Source organism: Trichomycterus rosablanca, chromosome 2, assembly GCF_030014385.1.
Source record: "Trichomycterus rosablanca isolate fTriRos1 chromosome 2, fTriRos1.hap1, whole genome shotgun sequence".
NCBI classification, from domain to species: Eukaryota; Metazoa; Chordata; class Actinopteri; order Siluriformes; family Trichomycteridae; genus Trichomycterus; species Trichomycterus rosablanca.
This window is the reverse complement of record NC_085989.1, coordinates 62,189,775-62,206,309: the sequence shown is the minus strand read 5'-3', so window position 1 is coordinate 62,206,309 and position 16,535 is coordinate 62,189,775. Positions and strand designations below refer to the sequence as shown.

Here is a 16,535-nt window from a genome sequence, read left to right as displayed (position 1 = left end):
GTATACAGTGGGGCCAAAAAGTATTTAGTCAGCCACTGATTGTGCAAGTTCTCCTACTTAGAAAGATGAGAGAGGTCTGTAATTTTCATCATAGCTACACTTCAACTATGAGAGACGAAATGAGAAAAAAAAAATCCAGGAAATCACATTGTAGGATTTTTAAAGAATTTATTTGTAAATTATGGTGGAAAATAAGTATTTGGTCACCCACAAACAAGCAAGATTTCTGACTCTCGCAGACCTGTAACTTCTTCTTTAAGAAGCTCTTCTGTCCTCCACTCGTTACCTGTATTAATGGCACCTGTTTGACCTCGTTATCTGTATAAAAGACACCTGTCCACAGCCTCAAACAGTCAGACTCCAAACTCAACCATGGCCAAGACCAAAGAGCTGTCGAAGGACACCAGGAAGAAAATTGTAGACCTGCACCAGGCTGGGAAGAGTGAATCTACAATAGGCAAGCAGGTTGGTGTGAATAAATCAACTGTGGGAGCAACTGTAAGAAAATGGAAGACATACAAGACCATTGATAATCTCCCTCGATCTGGGGCCCCACGCAAGATCTCATCCCGTGGGGTCAAAATGATCATGAGAACGGTGAGCAAAAATCCCAGAACTACACGGAAGGACCTGATGAATGACCTGCAGAGAGCTGGGACCAAAGTAACAAAGGCTACCATCAGTAACACACTACGCCGAGAGGGATTCAAATCCTGCAGTGCCAGGCGTGGCCCCCTGCTTAAGCCAGTACATGTCCAGGCCCGTCTGAAGCTTGCCAGAGAGCATATGGATGATCCAGAAGAGGACTGGGAGAATATCATGTGGTCAGATGAAACCAAAATGGAACTTTTTGGTAAAAACTCAACTCGTCGTGTTTGGAGGAAGAAGAATGCTGAGTTGCATCCCAAGAACACCATACCTACTGTAAAGCATGGGGGTGGAAACATCATGCTTTGGGGCTGTTTTTCTGCAAAGGGGACAGGACGACTGATCCGTGTTAAGGGAAGAATGAACTGGGTCGTGTATCGTGAGATTTTAAGCCAAAACCTACTTCCATCAGTGAGAGCATTGAAGATGGAACGTGGCTGGGTCTTCCAGCATGACAGTGATCCCAAACACACCGCTCGGGCAACGAAGGAGTGGCTCCGTAAAAAGCATTTCAAGGTCCTGGAGTGGCCTAGCCAGTCTCCAGACCTCAACCCCATAGAAAATTTGTGGAGGGAGTTGAAAGTCCGTATTGCCCAGCGACAGCCCCAAAACATCACTGCTCTAGAGGAGATCTGCATGAAGGAATGGGCCAAAATAGCAGCTACAGTGTGTGCCAACCTGGTGAAGACTTAAAGGAAACGTTTCACCTCTGTCATTGCCAACAAAGGTTATGTTACAAAGTATTGAGTTGAACTTTTGTTATTGACCAAATACTTATTTTCCACCATAATTTACAAATAAATTCTTTAAAAATCCTACAATGTGATTTCCTGGATTTTTTTTTCTCATTTTGTCTCTCATAGTTGAAGTGTACCTATGATGAAAATTACAGACCTCTCTCATCTTTCTAAGTAGGAGAACTTGCACAATCAGTGGCTGACTAAATACTTTTTGGCCCCACTGTATATCTGTTCACAGTATCGATATAAGTGAGTCAGGAGTCGATTCATATGAAGGAAAGCGTACGTTTCTTTCAGCTACTTCTGAAACTAAATAAGACAATCTGTAGATGTTGTTTGCTTGAGTGAACTTGAAGTGTAAAAGTTGAAGTGTAATACCTCAGCTGCTTTTGTGTGATGGTGCTTATTACGAAGTACATTTACAGTGATGTATATTTATACTTCTACTTGAGTAAAAAATGTTATGCATACTTCAACTTGTACTTGAGTAATTATTCTACCAGATTACTAGTACTTTACATAAATAGAATCTTTCATATTTCATTATTCTTAAATGAGAAAAAAATAAGTTTTATTTACAATTCACAGGAAGTGAAGAAGGTCAAGAAGCTCTATTATAAAACGGATAGTTCCGGTCCTAAAATCTGATTGGCTGAGCCGCGTTCGAAGCCGTTGTAAAATCCCCGATAAAGGAACACCTAGGACCACCTCACATCATTCCATATTAATACGCCACTGAAAAGAAAAAGATGATGTTATTTTCGCCCTCATGTTGCCTAGCAACACTGTTAATCGAACTACCTGGCGTCGCGGAAGAATGCTTTATTGTAAGTTTATACACAATAAATACATTTATGAATTAAACATTGTTGTATTTATTGTATTTTATGTTGACCGCCGTTTTATAAAAACAATAAGCCACTCGAGACCGTGCGTTACTGCTATGATTTTAGCACGGGGGATGACGTTTTTGGCACGATGCGAAGCGGCCTCTCGTGGCTTATTGCTTTAATATTGATCCATCATCTTCAACAGGAAGCTGTGCACCTGATTCCACAATATCAGTAAGAATTTCCATTGATTTCTTTGTAAGAATTATTAATACACTATATTGCCAAAAGTATTCACTCACCCGTCCAAATGATTGAATTCAGGTGTTCCAATCACTTCCGTGGACACAAATGTATAAAACCAAGCACCTCGGCATGCAGATGCTTCTACACGTTAGTGAAAGAACGGGTCGCTCTCAGGAGCTCAGTGAAGTCCAGCGTGGTACCGTGATGCCACCTGTGCAACAAGTCCAGTGGTAAAATTTCTCACTACTAAATATTCCACAGTCGACTGTCTATTGCTATTATAACAAAGTGGAAGCGATTGTGAACGACAGCAACTCAGCCACCAAGTGTTACCACGTAAAATGAGCAGAGGTCACCAACTTTCTGTAGAGTCGATCACTACAGACCTTCAACCTTCACGTGGCTTCAGATGAGCTGAAGAACAGAGTGTTCATGGAATGGGTCTCCATGGTCGAGCAGCTGCAGGTCTAAGCCTCACATCACCAGATGCAGTGGTGTAAAGCACGCCGCCACTGGACTCTAGAGCGGTGGAGACGTGTTCTCTGGAGATCCGATGGACGAGTCTGGGTTTGGCTGTTGCCAGGACAGCGGTACTTATCTGACTGCATCGTGCCGAGTGTAAAGTGTGGTGGAGGGGGGATTAGATCCCTGACCAAATATGAATGAGAATGTCGATGGTGAACAAGGTTTCTCATCCAACATGTCCACAAACACACAAACATTGTGGAAAGCCTTCTCAGAAACGTTTAGGGTGTTACAGCAGCAAAGTATGTGTTTACATACCGCTGACCACATGGTGTATAAACATTTTTCTCTTTCTTGTCTCTTACTAACAGGATCCAGTAAGAGATCCAGAGATCAGATCTGCTGAAATGGACCAGGAGGAACGGTGGATCGTGCTGATTGGGAAGACTGGTGCTGGGAAGAGTGCAACAGGAAACACCATCCTGGGAAGAAATGCATTCACATCAGAACGATCGTTTAGCTCTGTAACGTCTGTTACTCAACGTGATAAAGTAATAGATCAGGAAATAAGCAGGAATAAACATCTCAGAAGGGTTTTAGATCAGTGTGGAGGAAGATTTCACATCTTTAATAATGCAGAACCACAGAACAGACAGCAGGTCACTGAACTTCTGCAGAAGATAAACAGGATGGTGCAGCAGAATAGAGGATTCTGCACTAATGAGATGTATAAGGAAGAAAACAGTTCATGGTGGGACAAATTCTGGAAAAAAATAAAAGATGTGTTTACAATGGAGTGGAGGCAGGAAGACATTTTTCAGAGCAGGTGAAGAGTAGGAGTATGGAGCAGTTGCAATATCTGTAAGGAGTAGTTGCTGGTGGTGGTGGAATTAGAAAACTCTGCAGAACCCTCTGAAGTAAATTTAAGTTAATAAGAGATTAAAATTAAAATAAAAGGAGACACAGAGATGGTTTAATTATGTCATCATTTCTATATTGCTGTAATAGTTTCTATCTTTATATTAAATACATTAATTAAATAAAATGTTATAAAATGATTTGAGCTATGATGATTGTTTCTGATTAAATGTTCTGCTCTTGATGTATAAGCTTCCTGTTTTTATTCTCTGTATTTTTAATGTAAAACTAAATAAGATAATCACTTTAAAACTATAATATAATATAATAATATATACTACATTGCTGTAGACTTCACCACACATTTTCTCTTGAGGACAGGTGAGAACTGCAGGCAGGCCAGTCCAGCACCCATACCCTCTTCTTCCACAGGGTCTATAGCAGAGTCTATAGGAGCAGTCGTTCCCAGTCTTAATGATGTGTGAGTTTAGTGCAACAGGCCTAAATTCATTTAGCACACGGGGATGCCCAAATTTTGGCACAGCAATGAGGCATGATGTCTTCCACAGTCGCAGGCTCAGGTTAAAGATGTGCTATAAGGGTTCAACCAGTTCAGCAGCACCGGACTTGAGCATTTTAGAACACACTTTGTCCGGGCCTGCAGCTTTCCTTGTGTGAAGTCTTCTTAGCTGACCTTTAACCTGGTCCATGGTGATGTATGTGTGAGATGGAGGAGGGGTGCTGATGACTTGGTCTGAAGTGCTGGAGGGTATTGAAGTGGCTGTGGTATCTGTGCTGATATCCTGGGGGAGGTGAGCTTAGGTGTGTGTTTGAGAAGGTAAGGAGTTAACAGCTAGATACAGTCAACACAGTTAAAGATGTATAGCTAGTTCTTCCCCTCCACATTACCATCTATTGTGCCGTTCCACCTCTGCTAACATCCTTGGATGGTCTTCATCCCATCCCATACCCCCCTCATAACCTTCCTCCCATATGCCCCTTTCGCCTCTCATAAGCAGATTTTGAGTTCCCTGTGTACATTCTTCAGCTAATCCTGGTTCTTGTCTTTGAAGGCCCTCTTTCTTATTGAGTAAGTCATTGATTGCTTGGTATCCAGGGCTTGTTGTTGGTGAAGCAGCACACAGTTTTAGTAGGAACATATAAGTCCATGTAATCTGTAACAAGTGTGTGATGCCCTCAATGTCCTCACCATGTGGTTCCTGCAGCACACTCCAGTCAGCGGATCCAAAACAGTCTCTGAGAGCCTCTTCTGCTTCTGCAGTCCATTTCCTAAAGGTTCGTGCAGTTGGTGGTTGTCTTTGGACGAGGGACAGACCAGGTTGTGGTCCGACTGTCCAAGTGGAGGCAGTGGTGTGGTGGTGTGGTCGAGTGTTCTGTTCTTCCTAGTGGAACTGTCTACATACTGATAGAAAGCAGTGAGTGTAAAGTCCAGGTTAACATGATTACAATCAGTGGCAGTAAGACTAGTAAGCAGAAGGTTGCTGGTTCAAACCCCACCACTGCCAGGTTGCCTCTGTTGGGCCTTCTGATATAATTCTAGGATAAGCTGAAAAGGCTCCGAACATGTGGAGAATAAAGGCGTGGCTGTTTGGTTCCAGGTGATTGGGGGGTCGAGTGGAGGTGTGCAGCTGGTGTGAATGTTGTTGAATGTTGGCTGGGACTGAAGCTCATAAACTTCTTATAGTGTCCAAAACTTCAGCTTAAATAAAACTAATCAACATTTCCATGTTATTGTAAATCAGAATCAGATCTTTGATCAGAATGTTGAAGATCTTATAGAATGTTAAATGTAAAATTCTATACTGTGAGAGTTTTATTTAGAATAATAAATGAATATAATGATGCAGTATGATGTATTAGTTTGTACAATCCTGCTCAGCTTTCATGTTTTTCTCTTTTATTCAACAAAACGTTTCTCTCCACATTCACTAATGAAAAGTTTAATGCATCAATTTCAATCCTTTATATTTTAAACATATTTAAACAAACAGAACATCAAACAAAAGTGACACTGTTGTATCCGCCTCATTTCAGATGAGATTTTTCCTCTATAATAAATTCAGTAAATAGAGAGTTTTGTTCTTATTTCAGCTGCTCCTGTAATCAGAAATCACCACAGAGTTTCATTCTTTTCTTTATACTTGATCTGGTACCATTTATAAGGCTGGACGCTCTTTCATCCTTTATTCTTATTTATAGAGGAGCTCATGTGAACAGTAACTGGTGTCACACTAGGAGCCTTTGTGTGCTCCAGTGTGCCTAGTTGCCACACCCTCTCTTTCGATTGGTTCCCAAGGACTAATGGGCTCCAGCTGCCCTCTATTTAAGAGGTGTGCTGGAGCACAAACATTGGGAACTGTTTTGTTTTCATGTGGACTTTTGGTGAGCACGGTAGGGGTTTTGTTTCTAGCCTATGTTCCTAGCTTATGCTTAGCCTATGTTCCTAGCTTATGCTTAGCCTATGTTCCTAGCTTCTGTTTAGCCTATGTTCCTAGCTTATGTTTAGCCAGTGTTCCTATCCTGTGTTTAGCCTATGTTACCAACGATGTTAGTAGTTTATACTCATGTCAAGTCATGTTAGTAGTTTATGCTCATGTCAAGTCATGTTAATAGTTTATGCTCATGTCAAGTCATGTTAGTAGTTTATGCTCATGTCAAGTCATGTTAGTAGTTTATGCTCATGTCAAGTCATGTTAATAGTTTATGCTCATGTCAAGTCATGTTAGTAGTTTATGCTCATGTCAAGTCATGTTAGTAGTTTATGCTCATGTCAAGTCATGTTAGTAGTTTATGCTCATGTCAAGTCATGTTAGTAGTTTATGCTCATGTCAAGTCATGTTAGTAGTTTATGCTCATGTCCAGTCATGTTAGTAGTTTATGCTCATGTCAAATCATGGTAGATAGCACTGTTCTTTATTAATAAATATATTAGTAGACATCTCTGCGTGTGTGTCCGCCCCCTTTTGCCTCGGTCCGTTGACCCCGCGTGACATAACAGTTCCCCCAAAACTTACCAGGACACAGCGAGATGTTTTTGGTCCATGAATTCCCGGAGTTTAACTCCATGAGGTTTCCTCAGACCGTACCGTTAAGTAGGCCAGCTCCTTATGATGGAAGCGACCCGTTTGTCGAAGGCTTCCTGCTTCAGAGCCAGCTCTACCTGCAACACCTTCGGGACCCCCAGCCAGCTGAAATCGACAAAGTTCGGTTCATGATGTCTAGGCTGAGGGGTCCCGCTCGTGAGTGGGGCAGGCAGCTGTGGTCTGACAGGGGAGTTGTGCTGAACTCGGTTAAGGTGTTCAAGGACCTCATGAGAGCAAAATTCTCACAGCTGAGTGCTGTTTCTCCAGTGTTTTCTCCAGTGTTTTCTCCAGTGACTTCGGACGCCTCTCCAGGGTCCTCACAGCTGAGTGCTGTTTCTCCAGTGTTTTCTCCAGTGACTTCGGACGCCTCCCCAGGGTCCTCACAGCTGAGTGCTGTTTCTCCAGTGTTTTCTCCAGTGACTTCGGACGCCTCTCCAGGGTCCAAGCAGCTGAGTGCTGTTTCTCCAGTGTTTTCTCCAGTGACTTCGGACGCCTCCCCAGGGTCCTCACAGCTGAGTGCTGTTTCTCCAGTGTTTTCTCCAGTGACTTCGGACGCCTCTCCAGAGTCCTCACAGCTGAATCAAGTAGATTCTCAAGGATTTGTGCAGCTGATTAATGACGTTTCTCCAGTGTTTTTGCAGCTGACTCCGGACGCCTCTTCTCAAGGGTCCACGCAGCTGACTCCGGACGCCTCTTCTCAAGGGTCCACGCAGCTGACTCCGGACGCCTCTTCTCAAGGGTCCTCACAGCTGACTCCCGAAGCCTCTTCGCCAGGCTCACCGCAGCTGACTCCCGAAGCCTCTTCGCCAGGCTCACCGCAGCTGACTCCCGAAGCCTCTTCGCCAGGCTCACCGCAGCTGACTCCCGAAGCCTCTTCGCCAGGCTCACCGCAGCTGACTCCCGAAGCCTCTTCGCCAGGCTCACCGCAGCTGACTCCCGAAGCCTCTTCGCCAGGCTCACCGCAGCTGACTCCCGAAGCCTCTTCGCCAGGCTCACCGCAGCTGACTCCCGAAGCCTCTTCGCCAGGCTCACCGCAGTTGATTCCTGTTCCTGAGTTTGTGCCCTCCGATGGCACTTCTGTTCCTGAGTTGGTGCCCTGCGACGGCACTTCTGTTCCTGAGTTTGTGCCCTCCGATGGCACTTCTGTTCCTGAGTTTGTGCCCTCCGACGGCACTTCTGTTCCTGAGTTGGTGTCCTCCGACGACACTTCTGTTCCTGAGTTGGTGTCTTCCGACGACACTTCTGTTCCTGAGTTGGTGCCCTGCGATGGCACTTCTGTTCCTGAGTTGGTGCCCTGCGACAGCACTTCTGTTCCTGAGTTGGTGTCTTCCGACGACACTTCTGTGCCTGAGTTGGTGTCCTCCGACGGCACTTCTGTTCCTGAGTTGGTGTCCTCCGACGACACTTCTGTTCCTGAGTTGGTGCCCTGCGACGGCACTTCTGTTCCTGAGTTTGTGCCCTCCGATGGCACTTCTGTTCCTGAGTTGGTGTCCTCCGACGACACTTCTGTTCCTGAGTTGGTGTCCTCCGACGACACTTCTGTTTCTGAGTTGGTGTCCTCCGACGACACTTCTGTTCCTGAGTTGGTGTCCTCCGACGACACTTCTGTTCCTGAGTTGGTGTCCTCCGACGACACTTCTGTTCCTGAGTTGGCGCATCCCGATGGCGCTCCTGTTCCTGAGTTGGCGCATCCCGATGGCGCTCCTGTTCCTGAGTTGGCGCATCCCGATGGCGCTCCTGTTCCTGAGTTGGCGCATCCCGATGGCGCTCCTGTTCCTGAGTTGGCGCATCCCGAAGGCGCTCCTGTTCCTGAGTTGGCGCATCCCGATGGCGCTCCTGTTCCCGAGTTGGCGCAGCCCGATGCCGCTCCTGTTCCCGAGTTGGTGCCCCCTGATGGCACTCCTGTTCCCGAGTGGGTGTCCTCCGACGGCACTTCTGTTCCTGAGTTGGTGTCCTCCGACGGCACTTCTGTTCCTGAGTTGGTGTCCTCCGACGGCACTCCGGTTCCTGTGTTAGAGTCCCCCGATGGCTCTTCTGTTCCTGTGTCGGAGTACCCTGTCGGTGCTCCTGTTCCTGTGTTGGAGTTCCTCGATGGCACTCCTGTTCCTGTGTTGGAGTTCTTCGACGGCACTCCTGTTCCTGAGTTGGCGCCCCCCGTTGGCGCTCCTGTTCTTGAGTTGGCGCTCCCTGTTGGCGCTCCTGTTCCTGAGATGGCGTACTCCGATGGCGCTTCTGTTCCTGAGATGACGCCCTCCGATGGCGTTTCTGTTCCTGAGATGGCGTACTCCGATGGCGCTTCTGTTCCTGAGATGACGCCCTCCGATGGCGTTTCTGTTCCTGAGATGACGCCCTCCGATGGCGTTTCTGTTCCTGAGATGACGCCCTCCGATGGCGTTTCTGTTCCTGAGATGACTCTCTCCGATGGCGTTTCTGTTCCTGAGATGACGCCCTCCGAAGGCGCTTCTGTTCCTGAGATGACGCCCTCCGAAGGCGCTTCTGTTCCTGAGATGACGCCCTCCGATGGCGTTTCTGTTCCTGAGATGACGCCCTCCGATGGCGTTTCTGTTTCTGAGATGATGCGCGACGGCGCTTCTGAACTCTCGTCGACACCCCTAGATGGTGCTCCTGGCTCCTCGTCAGCGCCCCCCGACATCGATTCTGAACTCTCGTCGGCACCCCTAGATGGTGCTCCTGGCTCCTCGTCAGCGCCCCCAGACGGCGCTTCTAAACTCTCGTCGGCACCCCTAGATGCTGCTCCTGATTTCTCGTCAGCGCCCCCCGATGGCGCTTCTGAATTCTCCTTGGTGTCCCCAGAGGGCACTTCTGAACCCTCGTTGACGCCCCCCGACGGCACATCTGGATTTCTGTCGGCAGCCTGCGTGCCACCATTTTTATCACGCCTGCCTGAGGACATCTTAAATTACTTCAAATTTGCCCCTCAGGGCCCAGGACCTCCTTGTCTTTTTTTTTTCCTATTTTTAAGGCACTCCTGGAGTAGTGCCTTTGGGGGGGGCATATGTCACACTAGGAGCCTTTGTGTGCTCCAGTGTGCCTAGTTGCCACACCCTCTCTTTCGATTGGTTCCCAAGGACTAATGGGCTCCAGCTGCCCTCTATTTAAGAGGTGTGCTGGAGCACAAACATTGGGAACTGTTTTGTTTTCATGTGGACTTTTGGTGAGCACGGTAGGGGTTTTGTTTCTAGCCTATGTTCCTAGCTTATGCTTAGCCTATGTTCCTAGCTTATGCTTAGCCTATGTTCCTAGCTTCTGTTTAGCCTATGTTCCTAGCTTATGTTTAGCCAGTGTTCCTATCCTGTGTTTAGCCTATGTTACCAACGATGTTAGTAGTTTATACTCATGTCAAGTCATGTTAGTAGTTTATGCTCATGTCAAGTCATGTTAATAGTTTATGCTCATGTCAAGTCATGTTAGTAGTTTATGCTCATGTCAAGTCATGTTAGTAGTTTATGCTCATGTCAAGTCATGTTAATAGTTTATGCTCATGTCAAGTCATGTTAGTAGTTTATGCTCATGTCAAGTCATGTTAGTAGTTTATGCTCATGTCAAGTCATGTTAGTAGTTTATGCTCATGTCAAGTCATGTTAGTAGTTTATGCTCATGTCAAGTCATGTTAGTAGTTTATGCTCATGTCCAGTCATGTTAGTAGTTTATGCTCATGTCAAATCATGGTAGATAGCACTGTTCTTTATTAATAAATATATTAGTAGACATCTCTGCGTGTGTGTCCGCCCCCTTTTGCCTCGGTCCGTTGACCCCGCGTGACACTGGAGGTGAGGTTTAAACCCAAATCTTCAGGACCCTGATGCTGTAATTTATGTAAAACATTATATAATATAAAGAACTTCTGTAATAATTCACTGTTGTATATAAATGTAATATTAAAACGTTCCTGCTGTTTACTGTTGTTTTTTTTACCTGCTGCTTGGTTTAATCTGGTAAACGACTCTCTGTTATTAATGGTTGGATGGAACATGAGCTGCTGTTCTTTGAAATCATGTGACTTGGTTGGTATGTAAATATATTTTTTATTGTTTTGTATTATAAAATGAAAGTTACCAGAATAAACTGGTAGGTTGTGGTACTTTCCTCCACCAGTTGTTTGTTTCACTTTCTACTGTAGATGAAAGAAAATGATCTGTTTAAGTCATGACCTGATTTTTTAAGTTCTAATGCACTCCAAGTGCACCTGGATTACTGATTAAACATTTTAATTTCACTTTACGTTTACGTGAATCATAGAGTTAGAAACACAACTTAAGTTGAATTAAATATACTTAAAATAGTTTTAATTTAGTACAGTTTGTTACAGTTTGTTAAGACTAGCTACTGTATTATTTTTGTACAAGCAAATTATAAGTACATAAATAGGTTTTTGAACAGACCTTTTAAGTGCATTAATCATTAGTGTTATAGCAGGTACGCTACACTCTAAAAACAATGATTGTAATTTTACAGTAACTAACTGTAATGTGGTAACAGTTAATTACCATAATTCTACAGTAATATACCGTACATTTACAGCATAGTTGCCAGTAAAGTGTAACGCTGAGGGGCTAAGACGAGACAAAGGCAGATACACTCGCAGAGATGTATTTAAACAAAGGATTTATTAACAATACAGCATGAGACAAACGGAGTAAACCAGGCTAACAAGACTAAACAAGGCTAACAAGACTGACTAAGCTAACAAGACTAAGCTAACAAGACTAAGCTAATCTAGACTAACAAACTAAGCTAACAAGACTGACTAAGCTAACAAGACTAACTAAGCTAACAAGACTAAACTAGACTAACAAACTAAGCTAACAAGACTGACTAAGCTAACAAGACTAAGCTAAACTAGACTAACAAACTAAGCTAACAAGACTGACTAAGCTAACAAGACTAACTAAGCTAACAAGACTAAACTAGACTAACAAACTAAGCTAACAAGACTAAACTAGACTAACAAACTAAGCTAACAAGACTGACAAGACTAACAACACCTAACAAGACTGACTAAGCTAACAAGACTAAGGTAACAAGACTAACAAACTAAGCTAACAAACTGAGCTAACAAGACTAAGCTAACAAGAGTAAAAAGACAAAAGCTGAACAAACCAGGTCCGAATCCCAACCACACCAAGAGTCACTGGGAAAAATAGATTTCAACTGTCTGTTCTCCAGCTCCCATCTTAAATAGGGGGTGTGGCACACAGGAGCTCAATGTGACATGAAGTTTACAGTAAATATACTGAAAACGACTAAAAGTTCTTCATTTATTTACTACAAAACTGGTAAAACTGTTACATCCCTTCATTGCACGTTCCAGTACTGCAGTAAAAACCTAATTGTAATTTATTTTATTTTGATTTTGGAACACAAACATATTCTACAATTTCTTCCAACAAATCCACAAAATAGTTGCCAGTGTTTGTGAACATTTAGAATTTTATGCATAAAAATAATATAAAATAACATCATATTTCAATACAAGTTCTTAAAATAGACCACGAAAGAAGAAAAACAAAGTTTGCAAAACTGACAGTAAAACATAGTAAACAATTAGCATATAAACCTGAACAAATGTAGTAACATCTAAACATAACAAAAATAGCAGCATCTAATCATAAACACCTGAAGCTTTGGCGTTTGTCTCGGCTTGTCTTATATTATTTTGTTAACTCTAAACATGCTGATGTCTCACTTGTGTGTGGTAAGAAACTGACAAATATCTTTAAAGTTACTATAGTAAAACAAAATCAGTAATAATAACAACACAATCAGGTGAAGTGTAAATTAACATTCTCAAAAGAACCTCAACACACCGCTACAGTTATACAGCACGATTAACAACTTATAACACCAAATTAACACTGATTAAAACGCATCAATAAAAAGTTCACATAAAGTGGTAGTCTGAACTGAAACACTTCAGGTAACGTTAGCTAAAAGACAAACAGTTTCTAGCATTACAACAGCTGCAAAATAATTGAAGCTCATTGAATACTGTGGATAATGTTAACTTAGCTAGAACTAGCTTCAATAAGCAACAAGAACAACAACAACAATAATAACAACAATAATATTAATAATAGTGATAATAATACAATAATAAGCAACCATCTCCGACTGTTCATCCACAAGGTGGACCAACAAAGCAGGTGTGTATAATAATAGAGTGGACAGTAAGTGGACTTAAACCAGCACAACACACACTAGCACACCACCACCACATCACTGCAGTACTGAGAATGATCCACCACCCATAATACTTGCTCTGAGGTGGTCCTGTGGAGGTCCTGACCATTGAAGAATAAGGTAAAAGGGGGCTAACAAAGTATGCAGAGGAACTGATGGGCGACAGTCTGCAACTGTAGAGCTACAAAGTGCACCTATATGGTTAGTGGAGCTGATAGAAAAAGAGTATACATACAAGGAGGTGGTTTTAATGTTATGGCTGATCGTATATAATTTTATAACCCAAAGGCTGTCCCCTGTATTTTTTGTAGATATTCAAGTGTCCACTACCATCACTGAGCCACATTTGCTTATTCACCTCTCATACATGAGTAAAAACTATGAACACTACTCTGCAGCATCTAACATCCAACATATCATCAGCCAAGGTCACAAGATTGCTACTAGCAGTCCAGGACGAGAAACACATATTTTGAACTCTTCTCAGTCTAATTGTTATACAGAGGTGAATATTGAAATGGATGCCTCTTCAGAGGATAAAATGGAGGTTTCTCACTTAGATAAAATACAGGATTTATCAGACAACAGCAATGAATTTGTTGGTTATCTTTTTGATGATAGTGAACATGATTTCCATGATGACAAGGATTCAGGGGCAAATGAAAAACCTAAGGAACATGAGGATAAATGTCTGAATGCCAAGGTGCTTGGTTTTGTACACCTGTGGCCATGGAAGTGACTGGAACACCTGAATTTATGGGTGTTGGATGGGTGAATGATTTTTTTAAAATAACAATAAATGTTTTTTTTTTTGCCAATAGCTGAATGTAAAGTGTGTGGTAAGCTTAAGGACTTTTTACACCGAGACCGCACTTCATGGATAAAAATCAAAGGGTTAGCTTGTCGACCAACTTGTTTTTTAATCGAAAGTAGGTTTATTTGACTTTATTTGTGTTTATTTAACCAGTGTCACAGTAAGGACATAAATGTTGTACAGATGTAGAAAAATGAATTAAATCATTGATCACTAACATTATTTATTTAAATAAATATGCTGATATCATAGGTGTGGGACTTTGATGGTATTTTGACAACATTATATGCCTGTTTATATATAATAAAGAGCAGACTGAATGTTGCAAAATATTTAAAACATCATGCTGATGTTAAATTGCATTGGAGCCACTTCAGACTCATGACTTTATGCCTTTCCTGATTTGCAAATTGCATTCCTAGACCTGGCAGTAGGGATGTCAACTAAAGAGAGAATAATGGCCAAAGTTCTCACAAACTCTTTGACCAAAACCATCAACTGGAGTGGTGCAAACAATAAACAAGGTGGATGGATTATCTCGGCAAAGGAGAAGTGCTCACTAACACAGATTTAGACACATTTGTGAACAATATTTAAGAGAAAAAGTGTACACAGACAAAGTCTTAGATCTTTGAGTTCAGCTCATGAAAAATAGGAGTAGCAAAAACAAAAGTGTTGCATTTATTATTTTGTTCATTACATATTATGTATAGTACTATTATGTATATAGGATAGCATTAATATTAGCAATATTGTTGACTTATTCATTCATTCATTCTCTTATCCGCTTATCCTGTTCTGGGAAAGCTGCCGTTATTAGTTTGCTTTTAAGTATTATTATTACTGCCCGTGGAGGTATGTGTGTGTATATACGTATAACCAGCACCTTGTCCTTTCTTGAGTTTCTATATCAAGAAAATATTGCTATATAATTAGTTTAATCATTAACAGTGAGTATAAAAAAGCTGCTACTGTTTCTTACTGCATCTTATCAAAGAAACTTCATTTCTGTGGTAAAGATTGTCAATCGTTCAAGCCCAGGGCAGCTTCATCATAATGTAAGTGTTAATGACACCTCCAGTAGCTCCAGCTAACCCTGCTAACCCTGTGAACAGAAGTTCCCTCGAACCTGAACACCCACCTATGATTCCACCTGCAACAAAACCACACGTGACCCCAAACATCTTCACTCTACTCTGATGATGCCCAAAACATTTCTTAATCATGGAGGTACAGAGCTTTAGTGAGAACGCTCCAGCTAATACTGATAAAGCTCCTGTAAGAAACCCACGAGTGAACATGAGAACATCTGCAGAACCTTCTGTTCTGCTGTTAATCCCACCCATAGCTAGTAAGATCACACACAGCATGTAAAAGTAATGTGGTTTCACCCTCCACACAGCTAGCATGGTTCCTGTCCAGAACACCCTGAGTGAATGGGCGTGGTGGAACATCTCCAGGGTGTAGCAGCTGTTCCTGTTAGATGAAACCATCGTGTGGATCTTCTGGAGTAATTGAGTGACCTGCTCTGTGTTTGCTGTATCGTTATTATTACCGTCCACCACACCTATCCAGCAGCTTCTGTAATCTTCTGTTTTCATGAACGAGTTGATCAAGTTCAGACCCCTGCAGCTTGTCTCCATGTGTAAACAGAACCATGGTGTATCTCCAAGCTTCCACACCAAACGTCTGATTAAATAATGCAACAAAATCCACTTCCTGTTCAGTGAAGGTCTCTGGTTTAAGGATGAGCAGGAGAGCATGAAGACCAGAAGAACATTTTACACCTTCTTCCATTTCCACCTTCAGATCTTTCCACACCAGAGCTGAGTGGAAGAAATTAGGACCGTCCACAACCGTAACGGTTCGATTAGCAACACTGGAACTTTGTTTATCACATTTGCTGGTAAACGAGGAGAAGCTGCTCACTGATTTAAAGGCTTTTCTACCCAGAATCGTGTTTCCTGTTGAACTGGTTCCAGCTCCAGTTTTTCCCACAACCAGAATCCGGGTTTCAGAAGGAGACATGATAGCTGAGATCCTGCAGAAACACAAAAGAACCATGATGAGCACCTTCAGATCTGTTACATTAGAATCCAGGGTGTGTAGTTGATTAGCTAAGCAGTGTTTTAGCATGGATGCTAAAATGGGTAATGAAAGTCAAACTTACTTAAACATACACAAACTGTTTATAATTCATGTCATGGTGTCCAGTCATTCTGGTGGTTCTCTGTAATATTTTATTATTGATTGAATCTTTATTTCCTGATTTACTAAAAACTTAAAATACTGAAACGTGTTTATTCAGTGTAAACATCATAAGTGAATCATCATAAGTGAAAATCATAAGTGGAGTTTATAAAGATAAATTTAATGTTTTAGTTTTAATGTCACTTAAAAAAACACCCCAACATAAAATTAACATAAAGTTTTATTTATTTATTTTGCCAGTAAATATTATTATTATTATTATTATTATTATTATTATTATTATTATTATTATTATCAATCATCGTTGTTGTTATAATTATTAATATTATTTATTATTATTATTATTTATTATTATTTTTAATATTACTATTTATTATAATTATTATTATTATATTACTATTGTGTTTATGTTTATTAT

At 42.0% G+C, this 16,535-nt stretch overlaps 1 long non-coding RNA gene and 1 pseudogene across 1 annotated transcript; one reads left to right on the top strand and one right to left on the bottom strand.

Annotated features, from left to right (window-relative positions):
• The first annotated feature begins 1,946 nt into the window (after positions 1 to 1,946).
• On the top strand, positions 1,947 to 4,031 carry LOC134300180 (uncharacterized). The gene is made up of 2 exons (XR_010007326.1): positions 1,947 to 2,215; positions 3,301 to 4,031. It is a non-coding gene; the product is annotated as an uncharacterized LOC134300180 (long non-coding RNA).
• Positions 4,032 to 14,937: 10,906 nt separating this feature from the next.
• LOC134303188 (GTPase IMAP family member 9-like) lies at positions 14,938 to 15,938 on the bottom strand (annotated as a pseudogene).
• Between the last annotated feature and the right edge of the window lie 597 nt (positions 15,939 to 16,535).